Below are 13,114 nucleotides of genomic sequence, written 5' to 3' on the forward strand. Positions count from 1 at the left end.
TCTTAAGTTTTACAGTTCACCATCAGTTAGCATTAACGGTCACTCCTGTTCTGCAAGAATATATTGAATACATGAAATTTGACCATAAAAAGTGCAGAGGACTCAGAAAATGAGCCAGAAGAGTACTAAACATGCCAATAATTCTATTTCACTTTAGCGGGACCTCTAGCATGATTAAAGTTAACCATGAGCCTAAATGTTTTTGTTCAGACAAAGCCCAAACAGTCAGCAATATGCACATCAATCACCTGTCTGAAGCTACTGACACTGAGAATACTTACTTCTTGCCTACTCCAGGATTCTCAGTCCTCGCAAAAAATTAAGTATGTGTGTGGGTGGAAAAGAGATCACCTATTTTAAACAACTCTACACTTTAACTTCCATTACATTCTAGAAAATTATATTCCTGTTAGAAAAAAATATCATGCTAAGTCATTTTCAGTATGCTAACAGAGGGCATGTTTCTTTCAGTTGTTTCAAACCTTTTTTTTTCTGTTAAAAATCGTCAAGGATTTTCAGAAATTAAAATTAAAGAGAGAAGAAAAGAACAAGAAAACAGATGAACACTAGTTTTACATATAAAATATATATACACAAATAATATATACAATCTCGTTTGTTTCATTTCTGCAGAATTTTGCCAGAAGACAGGTATTTATGACAGTGAATCTGCAGTTTTAGAAATTAGCAGCAGTATAAGAATTTAGTCACAATGGACTGAAACTCCCAAGTGATATAACCCGAATCATAGCTAAGAAGCTCATAAAATACACACCTTTTTAAAACCTGTTAATTACAGACTATTTTTTGCACTAATAATATAACACATTATTTGAATTGATTAATGTAAGAGACTATAATTATTCTCCACAGCAATTGACTAAGCAATCAAAATTCCAAAATCTGACAAAGTAGTCCTGTTATGAACTTGCCTCCTAAAAAGAAGCTGGTTTTAAAGTTGAACAGCATAGGTTAAGCAAGCTAAGGTAGAAGGTCCCAAATATGTAAGTATTGTAGGCCCCATAGTCTAATGCCAAAATCTTATGTTTTAGCACAAAACTGAAGCTACTGACAGGAGTGTTTTACTAGTGATTTCACTGTGGACTTGCTAAAAAGTCATTTGAAATGGGAAGAAAACTGACTCCGCGCTACAGTATGGATGAACACAGAAAGAACTAAAGCCTGAAGTATGCCTGAAAACTGGGCGATACAATGAGGCAGAAAAAGAAAATTATGCAAGAAGGACCACAGCCTTGATCCCACCTGCATAAAATACACAAATAGCACATTTGACAATCATTAAAATATTTCCCCAAGTAAAAAACAGATGCCTAATTCTGCTGTGGTTAAAGGTAAAAGAGACTTGAGCAACTTCCCTGGAGCCACACTGCCTGGAAAATGCATATCCCTGCAGTGCCAGCCATCAGTCAATCAATGATGTATGCTCTAATGAGATCCTGACAGAAGAAATCTATTTAGACCAACTTTCTGCCAAATAATTAATTCTTCTTAATGCTTATCTCTAGTTCAAAATGACACAAACAATGGTTCTTCCAAATGCTACAGAACACCAACAAACTTCAGATAATTTTTACTTTCTTCCAACCCAGGCCTAACTTACCAAGCACACAGAACATAAATAATTAAGGTACCACTTTGGCACCCTCTTCATAGCTTATGCTATGTTACATTTGACTCTTTTAAGCTCTTCTTCAAGCCTCCCAATTTCTGGGCACCTTTCCTATTCTCCAAACGCACTTCATTTCTCCTTGAGATTTCACAGTGGTTTTCTGGTAAAGAAAACCTCCTAAGCTTAGAAGATAAAGTTGTTTCCAACTCTTCTGGTAGTTTCCACAGCAACTTTAGATTATTACCCTTAAAAAAAAAGTATTACCACATCAGCACCAGGCATGCTCTGAAAGAGAAGCTGAGCTGCCACTGATCAGCATTGCCAGAGCCAAGTTGACACAGATGTTAAACTAAGTAGCAGCAGATAGAAAAAACTGTCCTGTATGTCTTCCCCCACCCTCCCAACCATGACTGCTGTCACATTTATAGCTACTACACTTGTCTTCCGAAGACTATGTCCACTTTTTGGAAAAAATATTTGGACAAAAGGCTCTTCAAGGGCACCAGAAGCACTATGTAGACTTGACCACTGTCCTCACCTGCTGACTCTATACCACTCTTTTTGAAGTATATGTAGGAGCTGTTCACGCTAAGTGTCAATTCTCTAGCCAACTCCTATTACACTTAAAAGCAGAACCAAAATACGGATATTTTAGTGACTTATAAAGTAGAAATGTCACATATACAAATAAAATTAGCTACTGATCTCATATTGATATAAGCATGGTGGTTGCTGTCAAAATTTGTTTATTAAGCATCTGCATTTACAGTAGTTTATAGGGCAAGGATATAGAAACTGTTTACAACTGAGAGCCCACCTTTTTCAACTATGTGGAACACTCATGGGGCAAGGCACATTTGGTATTAACATATTTCTTTTCTGAACTTAAAGATCCTACTTGAAAATCACACTAGCTCTTAGGAGCAAATTAAAAATCAGCTTCAGTTCAAGACAAACCTAGCCAATTCTCTCAATCAGAAACCAACAATGCTTCAGTTCCACTAAAGTTCAATTTTCTAGCTCTTTTCTTTTAAATATACAATAGTGACAAATTTAGGTATTTCAAAGATGAATAAAGATAAATATAGTCCTTAAGATGCATATTTGGGAAACAATTTGTAGCCCTACAAAAATCAAGGCTTTCACATTATAGACCAATTCATCTTACATTATTTGAAGTGCAATATCTCAGCAAATGTTCATGTCTGAGCATATGACCAATCCTTTTTATTATTTCACTAGCTCCAAACTTTGTTTTTTGGTGTAAGTATTGTGCACTGATTCATCTGCTGCTCTAGTATCTCACCAGCTAAAGAATGGCATGTTTACTTCGTGTTTCTTTTGGAATGCTCCCAAAAAGATGTTTTCTCCTTTCACACTTGCATTGCCCCCCAACACACCCCTTTACTACCTCAGCAACTATATGATACTTGCCATCCTACCAACACTCAAAATGGCATCAGTGCTTTCTCCTATAATTTCCTCACGCCAGGTAACAAATTTCTATAAATATCTATGATGTTCTCTTTCAGACCATATAACCTTCTCTTGCCAGAATGCCCCACAAAAGCATTGACTGGGGGATTAACTGACTGCTGAGTAGGATAATGACCCATCTCTCTGTTCCTCTAGATGCCAGCTACACACTGGTACCCAACTTGAACTGAAAATTCCTTTTGAAGAGAAATGTGTCTGGTACAAGGACATCATCACCTCTGAGAGTAATATCAAAGAACACACACACTCAAAAGGTGTAAATCTACTTAGCTTCACATTTTCAGGAACACGTGAAGGCAGAGATTTTTACATAAATGGTTTGCCCTCTTCAGCATCCTTAGAAAACTGTTCCTGTTTAGAGTAGATTGCTAGAAATAGATATTTGACTCATGAGAGCAGATAGAGTGATTTACCCTTCAGCAAAACACAAACCACATTCAGTTACAGAGGCAATAAACGTATGCTAGAGAGAGGAAGCAGGCTTAAAAAATGGAATTAAGGAACGCCTCCATGGCTGGACTTCCTTTTGACTACCACAGAAGCTTAAGAACCTGTCATCAACCAAACATATCTTGGCACAAAACCAGAGAACTATCTGTGAACTCCTGCTCCCTGAAACAAACAAAAACCCCAATAGCTAAAGGTACTTTTTGACTTACATATATTTTCGTATTAATTAGAAAGATTCGGAATCACAATGAGATTTGTCTTTTTGTGTGAGCATTCATGTAAAAATTACAGCAGAATGAACCTGGAAACTTAAGTTATTTAATGTGCTGGGCACTGAACTAGGAAGGATAACATTAGACTATGCAAGAAGTCACACAAACTCATATAAAAAAGTGCAGCAGCATACATGGTGATGCAAGCCTTCTGCAGGGCAGGTCCTTCAACCAACAGCTCCATAGCCCTGTACAATTCCATTTGTGAAGGTGTTTCTCTGTTTGGCTATTATCCTGGATCACTCAGAGAAGTTAGCTGTAGAACTGGAGGAGAATACTATTTAACTACCAAGAGTTCATTTTGACATGACTACTTGTTCACAACACTAAAGATGTGTTGCAAAGGTATTCACTATGTTTCTTATGTCTTACAGATTTCTTTACCGGCTTTTATTACATAATTCCTGATAGCAGGACAGTGTAGCTAATCAGTATTTTCACTGGTGGCTTCTAAAAGAACAAACTCTTTCCCATCTCCAGGCTACTTCATGCATCTTTGAATTCTCTGCTCTTGAGTTTATCTGCCATTTCTTAAAAAGAGGAGATAAGCCTCCAATCTATATAAAGTTAAGCAGTGTTAAAAATTTTGTATGAAATGTGGAACAGACACTTTCAGGATGCCATGCTTTTTTGACATCATCGAGTTACATAGTCAATCTACTGAAAATTACATATATCTTCCAGGGGCACAAAAGATAAGGAGTATCACATAGATCTTTACTTTTAAAAAATGTCAGGCTCTATATATGTATTTCACAAAATACCTATTACTCGCGTACTTTCACAGATCTTCCTTAATCTCATTCATTTATTCTTCTCTTTCCTATGCTGCTTATAAGACACCCAAGAACTACATATTTTTGCATGTATTTTGCCAACAGGTAGGAGCAAGCTATAACCTTTCCCTTGGGGTGCATTCATTTGCAAATACAGACCAGAAGCAACAAAATATTTTTCTCCTTGCAAATCAGAAACAAACTGACTTCTAATCAATATCCACTCTTACTGAATCCTATTGATATCCCCAAGCAATGCCATGATATATTATAATCCATTCCACAAAAGATTTTTGCCAATACTTCAGCACACAACCAGTCTCACTCAGTATCAGTTCTTGGCCGTCTTCATGTTGACACCAACATGCATAAAACAGTATCTCAGGAATATAACAGTGTATACTAGAAAAAACAAGCCACCTGCCTGTCACAGTAATCTATTGGCTTCTGTTTGCATGGAGACAATAGTCCCATATTTTTATTGCCAAATCTAGTCAAACTTCTATTACTGTAGTCAGGCTCCTCTGACTACTGTATCACAGGAAGTTACAACTTCCTGACCTCAATTAGCACATTCATTATTCATCAAAGTACAGTTTTAATTTGCTTCCCTTGGGAACAGCAGAGTATCCCTGTGAAGATCTTTCAGCACAAATTCACCCTCTTAATACACATGGGATTTGCTGACAAGTAACAGCTACTCATTCCCCTGAGTAAAGTTCATATTAATAGGACTGCACGGTGAATATGAGACGGTATTAAATCATGCCTGCTGCCTGTATAAATACATCATTCAAGCACCCTGCTATGTTAAGTGGAATGGTTTGATTGCAGAAATAGGCATAGGGTAGATATCCTAAGTGAGCAGGGTGCCTTGGAGAAATGACCTATTCAAACCCCAAAATAATAAAGACCCTACAGGTCTTTAAAGAGATCAGAGGGAATTTCTGTTCAGAACTGACAAGTTTCATATTTCCCAGAGATAAAATATCAAGACTTGAAGGCATTAGATGTAACGCAAGCTATAATACAGCTCTATTCAAGACATGGGCAATAGTTAAGTACTGAAGTTTAGCCATGAACTACAAGCTGGGAGGCCAGTAGGATTTGGCTGAAAGCATTAGAAGGCAGTTGATATGAAGTTTGCCTCCAAATCTCAATACCACAAAATTAAGAAAGCCTTTTCAACTTTCTTGCTACTTTATATCCATAGGCATCTCCTAATACAGCTGTTTTGAGACACACTTGATCCCCCGTTCAGTGATTCAGCCCCTACTCTTAAAGTCAGTCTGATGTCTTACAGGGAGCTGCTGTGCATGGCCTATCTAGCCTAGAGATAGCAGGGGAGTAACTGCTTTTCATGGGATGGGTCAGAGCTCTTCTGCCCATATTCTGAGGGTCTGTGACTGCAGCCAGGCAATGAGAGTGGGACTGCTCTTGTACTCGCTCCAGGGGCCTTCATGTAAACAGCTGGAACACAGGAATACTACTTTGAAAGAATAAGGTTTTTACTCAACCTTTACCAGTGCCCTTGGAGCACACCAGCAAAGCACTAGTGCAAATGTGTTCAAAGAAGGATGAGAGAAGAGGATTATTTCTATTTTTAGTGAAATCAGTATTTCAGTTGATTCTAATATCAAGGTTATTAGCTGGATACAAGCAAGTTTTTATTTCTGCAAGAAGTAAGACAGTCTCCTTCTAAGATCCAAGATGTGCCAGATTCACCTGCAGTGCAACACAGGAAGATCAGACACCAAAAAAATTAACTCAGACTCTTGGACTGAGAACATCTCACCTTTTCTCAAGATTTTTCAAAAATGTCCCTAACCAGAAGAAATGCAATCCATGATACTGTTTAGTAAAACAGCAAAACACCAAAATGCATGTTAGTGAACACCAGGAAAAAAATGAACATAAGAAATTAAATATTCTCTTAAAAGTTTTGACTTGTGTTGCTCAAACATGAACTGCACTGAAAGTTCATATCCTGTTTTTTCCCCACAAACATAACTTTTGCACATCTGGATTATAAATGTTTTTATTGGAACAGTTCTCTGGTATTGCAATGGCAGAAAAGTGCTACATAGTTGCTTCTAAGGAACTGTCAGGATTTCAGGATAATGAGCCAACTGGGACTAGTGAATTGTTATAGAAATTACTTTCAAAGGTTTTATAATGCCCTCTAATTTTTTTCTTAAAGATAGGTGCCCTTCACAGCCTGCTTCCTTAGATATTTCCGTAATTTAGCACTACCACATAAGCAATTGAAGTTAATAACCCTTGTTTTAATCTACTGATCTATTTGGCCATTTGGGTACTAGTGAAAGAACTAAATTTCCTGAATGCTTATCCACTTACTGTTGACCCCCGATTAACCCTTTAAGATCCTACAAATAAAACACTGAACGCCTTTGTGCTCCATAGCCTTAATTCCTCATGAAGCTATGCAAATACACACCACTATCCAAGATCAGACACTGTCTGCTGTAACTCATAAAGCTATGAAAAGAACACTTCCCCTTGAAGTTTCCATAAAGCATTTTCAGAATTCATCTTTTGCTGGAAGTAGGCACACACCACTTGTGCAGTTTTAGTGGAAATACGTACTTCAAACTACTTTTGAGGAAAAAATACACAAGAATACAATGATGAGAGATGATGCACATAAACCATACAAAGTATTAATTTTACAGAAAAGTGAGAGTCAATAAACTGTGTTTATCTACCCCAGCAGCAATTCTGATCCTGGTTTTCTCTCCCATTAAAACCCATTTCTGCATTGCATACCAGAAAAAAAGCCCTTCAATGCTCTATTCCTGCACATGCATTTGAAGACACCTGTACAGTGGGTTTGTTTGTTTATAAGGAGCAGTTCCTAAGAGACAGACCGTACTAAACCATTTAGCAATAAATATTCTGGGAAAAAAAACCACGCTAACACACAAAATCACAGTTCCTTTCCCCACACACCCTGCAGGGGGGTTTCTGGGAACACCTTGAAAACTAAGTTCCCTGCAAACCGCATTACCTTGGCATTCCTTTGTTTTTCAGAAAACTGCATTTAGAAATTATTGTTTGAATTTCTATTTTTGGGGAAAGTCAAAACTTCAAGGGTAACCCTCCAAATCTACTGAGGAACATTTAACCAAACAGATCTGAAATCTGTTTTACGTTCACATCTTTTGCTGCTAATGCAGTTGAACAGGTGAGAGGAACAATTTCTAACAAGCCCTTGCACAAAACAGTAAGGTATCTTCATTCAGTGCTAAAAAACACGTCATTTTTGCAAAATGCCATTTAAACAAGCACCTGAAACATCAGTCCTACAGGAGATGATAATGCATACTTTTCTGAGTAACTATGCTTAACCTACTTTTTCTTTGAATTCAGATCTTTATGTATATACACAGGTTAGTTTAGTCCATGTTAAAATGGTATTAAACAACTTCATTGCCACGGAAGACATAAAGCAACCTCATTACATGAACATCATTTCAAAGGCCTCAACTGCACCCATGTAAGAAACAGCTACAGACAGCTGTAGCTCTGTAACAGCATACAGCGACAGCTCAAGAGCCATGAAAATACTACCAAGTCATGTTCATTCTTAAACTTTTTAAGTAGGTGACTTTCTGCAATGGTAAAAGCTACAGAAGGCCTAATTTTAGCATTTTTTTCATCAGTAGTGTCTGGAAAAATTTCATCTACATTTTGTGTCCAGGGCAAAGAGGCAATCACATGCTGTGTCTGGAATTTTTCAGTGATTTACCTTAATCCATTCAGAGAGAGTATAGTGGACATAAAGAAACTTGAATCTGTTAACAGATACTTTATAACAAAGCTAAAAATCAAAACCAATAATGAAACAAGTACTCTTCCAACAGGAAATCCTGTTTGTAGAAGAGTCAAATTCTACAGTGTTGTCTCCCTGCTCATACTGGTTCAACTTCTTCTGGTAGGGGAGTACGCAGGTTTCTTCTGCCCTGAATAAGATCTGAAAGAGTAAAATAATTCTGAGCATTGTCTTCCCCAACTGATGCTCTGGCAACAGTGTAAACTTTAATTAAAAAATAATTCAAGGTAATTAGTACTTCTTCAGTAAAGGTTCATCAGTAGCTGTTTCAGAGATAATTGAAAGTTAATACACGTTTTAATTTTTGTATTGGCATTCACAACTCAAGCGCATTATTTAAAAAGTATGGTGAAATCAATTTAGTAGTGGTGAAATCAACTTAGCTGACACATTATGAACTAGAAATTCACTATTAAATAAGAACTGCCTGAGATCGTCATTTTAAATGGAGTAGCATGTATTCAACCAAAATAAAGGATTATTGTGCAACTAGTAGACAGCTAATTACATAATGCACCTTTACAAAATTACATAATATGGGTGCAGCTTGTTTTCCTGTTTTCTGTTTGAAAAATAGATTGTTTAATAACCCATCAAAGCTATCTGTAAACCAAGGAAACAATAGAGCAGATGTTGACTGTTGTCTTGTGCCTCACAGACATAATTAAATACAATGAAACACTCATGCACCCAAAGAATAGAGGACAAATACAAAAATGGTACTCTATAAACATGAGCCTTATTTACTGGGCACCTGTCATATTAATCTGTGATATTTAAATCAGTGATGAAAAGAGAAAGAAAGGTATTTATCTGCCTTCAGACTACAAAACAAACTACAAACAAAAACATTCCTCTCACTAGTAAGCAGCTTTAACTTCTGCAATGCTGATGCCCACGCTGTTGACTTTCACAAAGCTAGGAGGGAACCATATTTTCCATTGTAACAAAGCCAGGACAGGGCAGTCACAGCTTCTTTAAGCAAAAGCTACATAAATCAATGAGACTGATCCAAACAGACTAAAAACACAGTTCATACTGCATAATACAAAGTCTGAAGATCCCCATGGAAAACCAGATTCCCCTGAACTGCAAAACACCTTCCCTGTAATTATTTTTTTACAAAAGGGGGGTGGGAAGGGATGTAGAAAAGTAATGGAAAGCAAAGATTAGATTCAAAGCAATTGTTCATTTTAAAGGAGAGTGTCCCATAACTCTTTAATCCTCTATTCCACATCAGAATGTGACAGCTATCAAATATAGATACATATTTTCTTTTGTAATATCACTATCAATCCACTACTTGAAAAGAAGCTTTATGTGAATTAATGCAAAATTAAGTACCAAATCCTGCAGTTGCTATTAGGAAACAAAGTTCCCATATTAAAAAAAAGCTTTGAAAATTAAAATTCACATTTACTGTAAAATAATATGGAAGCATATTTTTATAATAAAAAACACCTTATTTTTAAATTATAAATGCTTTAATAAGTGTTATTTTTTAAATGCTAGATAAATACAGAATGGCTTTGTTTACTGCAAGCATATTTCGCCTTTACATTTTATTTAGTCATTTCTAAGAAATAAGACAAAATCGATGTGATCTGCATCTCTTTATGTTAATAAAACCATGCTAGCCTCTTTCCATAGACAATGCCATAAAGCATATATACCAAATGGAAAACAAATGGAAGTGTAATGCCACTGCGAAGCAAACCAATCAACCTTAAAACAGCTGAGAGAGATCTCATCCAGTAGCTGATTCATTCGTTATAGAAAAGAAATGAAAATATTCCTAGGTGAATCAGATTAAAAAAACAACAAAACAAAACAACAAACAAACAAACAACAAACACAGGAAAAAACCCCCAAAACAACACACATCACCCTCAGCAGCTCTGAAAGGTTGTAAAGCACTAAATTCCTTTGATTTATGAAGGCAGCATTCACTGTATTGAGCAAAACAACTCAGCATGCCGGGACCCTTTTCCCTGAAATTCCTTTATTAGCACAACCTGGCTCTGCTAGTGAACAAAAGCAGTGGTGCGGTGTGTATAAATCATTAATACTATGCTGTGCAATGGCTGAATTTCCTGTGTGAGCTGGAAAGCCTTCCTGCACAACAGGGATTTTGGGGTTGGAATTGGCTGCTATGAAACGTACTTCATCATTCTCCATGTTTGATGCTTCCCCATAGCTTTGCACTTTTCCTTTCTTTTTTCTCCCCCAAGCCCAGCAACTGCAATAGAAATTTATTGGATTTTATGTCTGTAAATAAAGGAAGAGAGAAGAAGACAAAAGCAAGCTAGGCCATTTAGAAAAAGAATCCCTTTCCTTCAGTAAAGCACAGGTTGCGTCCAAGTAAAATTTTCTAGTAATTAATACATTTTGAATGCTTTAAATGTTTAGTTTACCACTTTAAACTGAAAAAAGAAACTGGAAAAACCTCCTGAAAGTGGGCTTAAGCCTTAACACAAAATAAAAAAAAAAAAAGGCTGTCACTGAAAAGGTGACTCCTCCTGAAAGAAAATAATTTTCCACTGGAGCATTTCATTATTTTTTGTAAGAGCAGATAGATACACAGACAATGTCTGGGCAGAAGAAACTCCCCAAGTTAGCTTTATCCATATTTTTACTTTAGGTGTACCTAAAGTAAAACTACCTCTTTCCACAGAGCAACAATTTCATGTGCATGTGCTACACATGATATTATGAGTGGAGCTGTAAAAGATGGCAGCAACAGGAAAAATAAACCAAAACTCTCAAAATGGCAGTTTCTGAAGACTCCTGTATTTTTTGCAGCAACGCACTGAACTTGGATAGGGAACATCAAGACTACTTATCTTGCCCCTGAAGAACATGCAATACAGCAACAACAAAGTTGAATGTTTTTTCAAACTTTGAAACGAAATAGCAAGTAGTCTTTATAAAACATTCTGCACTAAAATATTCCTTTGAAAAACTAAGTAGTATGACAGAGAGTAATGCTGAAAAAGCAGTCTGAAACCATATGCTACCCATCAGGAGAAATGACACACATAAAGGTAAGTAAGGATACAATCAGTCTTTCAGCTAGGCCAGAGCATGATTCCAAATGTATCAAGCATCAGCACCACCGACAAACACATTTATCACCATCTAAACAGTAAATATTTAAGACACCTGGATTGCAGTTTTGCAAAAGTGAACGAGCTAAAACCAGTATAGAGAAACATTTGAGTGTGCCATTTTACACTTATGCAGCCATCCAGCAGACTAAAGAATACAACAGTAAGCCTGCAATGCATGCAGAAGTCCCTCCGCATTACACAATAATGACATTCTGAATGGAAATAAACGAAGCCCCTGCAGTGCTATTCTGTCAGCTTTAGAAAGTAAATAACTTCACTTCTGACAAGACAGAGACATTTTTTTCCTCCTCCTGCCATACAACATTAATTGAGCTATGCAGCCATGTAACATCCCAGAGACAGGACTCATACATGACAAGGAAAAAAGCTTAAGTAAGGAGGGGCCATTCTTTGAATATATGGGCTGCTTGACTTTTTTTCACCCCCAAATTTTCACACTGGCTCTGTTTTGACAGGATTTTATGTTCTGGGAGAACTTTTAACATGGTTTTTTTCCTCCCTCTGTAATTTTTCCTGAAACTTATTTCAAATAAATACTTAAAATTCACACTGTCTTCTGAAAGACAGTGCCATTATGAAAACACAAACTTGCATTTTAAAACTTTTTATCACTCCCTGTTTGTGAAGAAATAAATGCCTGCAATTAGTTTCTAGAAGGCTAAGTTGAAAGAACTCGCATTCCTAGTCATTAGCCTCTGAACTTCCTAAGTATGTCAACTCTCAAGTCACACACACACTTTCTGTTCTGTATCTCAGGAAAAAATAAAAATCAGTGACTCACTGTGAACTAAAAAACTCACTGAATGCTTCAGTTCTTACTACAGTATCTAATTTTGATTCTGCATGTGTTCAACACAATGAAAAAGAGCAGGATCAAAACACAGTGAGATCTCTCCACAGCTGGAGCCTGCTATAGTGCAAAAGACCAAAGGCCCAACTACAACTGCTCTGGATACTACAGACATTAGATATGCTATTTTCTCTAATTAAATTCACTGGGCTGCTGCACTGACAGAGTAGGAGGAGAAGTAAAATGTAAAAGAAGTCAATGGTGCTGCACTAGGCGACTCGGAGGTAAATGAGAAATGCTAGCAAAGAAATGACAGGGGCTCCTCAGAAAAGCTCTTGTACTACACATCACACTTTAGAACTGATAAATCAATCGCACATACACCTTTAAAAGGGAGAAAAGCTTGAAGGATATTTAGAGGATGTTGACTTCTCCTTTCCACTAACATTATTCTAACTCTATAAAACAAGGTGATAAATTCTAGCATCACAAATTTCACCAGTTTTATTTATACTAATAAATACTTCAAAAATATTTTAAACAGAATATTAACATGATTATAGTATTTATTTACCACTACAGAAACACACATGTTAAAACCCAAAAAACTTCTTAGTCTAGTATTGCATGGCTAGTGGTTAAAAAAAATTTCTAAACAAACTGAATTAAATATCTACTAGCTGCCCTGAGAAAAAACCCTGCTGAAATAACCAGC

At 36.6% G+C, this 13,114-nt stretch overlaps 1 protein-coding gene across 32 annotated transcripts in view; it reads right to left on the reverse strand.

The window, feature by feature from the left end:
- Positions 1 to 13,114, reverse strand: part of RBFOX1 (RNA binding fox-1 homolog 1) — a 1,074,031-nt gene that overhangs the window by 237,422 nt on the left and 823,495 nt on the right. The window lies entirely within an intron of this gene.

The sequence above is a fragment of the Apus apus genome, chromosome 14 (assembly GCF_020740795.1).
Source record: "Apus apus isolate bApuApu2 chromosome 14, bApuApu2.pri.cur, whole genome shotgun sequence".
In the NCBI taxonomy this organism is placed as follows: Eukaryota; Metazoa; Chordata; class Aves; order Apodiformes; family Apodidae; genus Apus; species Apus apus.